Source organism: Haemaphysalis longicornis, unplaced genomic scaffold, assembly GCF_048455015.1.
Source record: "Haemaphysalis longicornis isolate Haplotype H1 unplaced genomic scaffold, Haemaphysalis longicornis Haplotype H1 scaffold_6, whole genome shotgun sequence".
Classification (NCBI taxonomy): Eukaryota; Metazoa; Arthropoda; class Arachnida; order Ixodida; family Ixodidae; genus Haemaphysalis; species Haemaphysalis longicornis.
In genome coordinates, this window is record NW_027526407.1 from 47,492,224 (window position 1) to 47,493,742 (window position 1,519).

Below are 1,519 nucleotides of genomic sequence, written 5' to 3' on the forward strand. Positions count from 1 at the left end.
TTTTGTGAGTGGTCATTGCAATTGCTTGCATTTGTACAAACCGGCTAGCCCAACAGAAGCGCTGTCATGTATTTCGAATCAATGTAACTCGGCACGTAATTTCAAAACTCGTGTAAGGCTGTCGGATCTTCAGGGAGTGTTGGCTCAGCGAGGTCACGTGAGCATTATCTGTGTGTGGCTGTGCAGATAAAGACTGGTGTGGTGTGATCTCGTAGGCAATGTGTCAACGGCTTGGTGCAGCACACGTTAATGATCCAGGCACTTGCACCAACTGAGTATGTTGGTGTTGAATGGTCACATGTTCCCTCTGGATATCCTCAAAGAACACCTCCCATTATTGACTGAAGTTGAGTGAGGGCCTTTCTATCAGGCCCGGTGCGTCTGTACTACCCCATAAAATATAATGCACGAAAGAATTGTCCCCAACGCCATTCACGGCATCAGTCCCGATTTCTTTTCTGTCCAAACAAGCCGCCACCCTTGTCATTGGCAAAAGCATCCAGAGCAACCTTTTACGACACTGCTTCCCCACTAGTTCAAACAACAATCGTTCAATGTTGGGGCTGGCAGAGTGAACCAGGACAAAAGACGCCGCAAGTGCGTGTCACTTGCTTAGAGGGAAGGGACAGACAGCTCCAAGTTTGACTGGCTTGAAGCTTCTGCATCACACACCTTCCCTAGGTGCGGTTTACATCACAAAGCAGCTGAGCGGCACCATTTCTGGGCAATAATACCTGCTTAAAATTGGTACCAAATGACGTTTCATATCCGTAACAGCATGAAGGCATCTCGGTGTCTATGAACCGAGCCATATCATTTTTTAGAAATCGAACTTTGGTGTCAGTAATCCTTCGATTGAGCTCGGTGTCACATACAACGGTTCTGTCGTGTACACAGTAATTCTGTGAACATTTAACATAGATTCGAGTCAGTGAAGGCAACGACCGTTGCTGATCTGTCTGCACTGGCAGCTGTGTGCGACCTATCTCCTTACGCAGCAAATAGTCGCACGTTTTTCATTTTCCACAATTTTACTCACCCTGTTATTCATGCTCGAAGTCATTGCTCCAAGTTGGCCTCGTTGATGTCTTGAGTTATCTTCGAGTCATCTTCGTTTTTTTCATTGGTCCAGTTCTGTAGTAATTATATATTCAGCGTCTTGAGCTCAAACTTTCCAGAGGCCTCATTTACAAGCTTTTCCCTGAAGCACTATATAGACCTGCTTATTCCAGCTGGCCTGAAAAAACATGTTCTTGCGTGTACATAAAATTCTGCCGGGAATCGAAAATGACTAAATTACTAACCAAAGAATGGTACCCGGTAAGAAGCTGGCCCACATCGATACATTGAGGGCTAAGAATGCAAATGCATCACGTGTAGTAGCATCATAAAAATGCCACAAACGTGAAAACAGGTTTTGCGAACGGATATGCTACAGAAACACTACAGGAGTCAAGCATGCAAGGTCACGGCAGTCTGGAACACACCTGAATGCTTGGAGTGAGGACAACACAGCAAG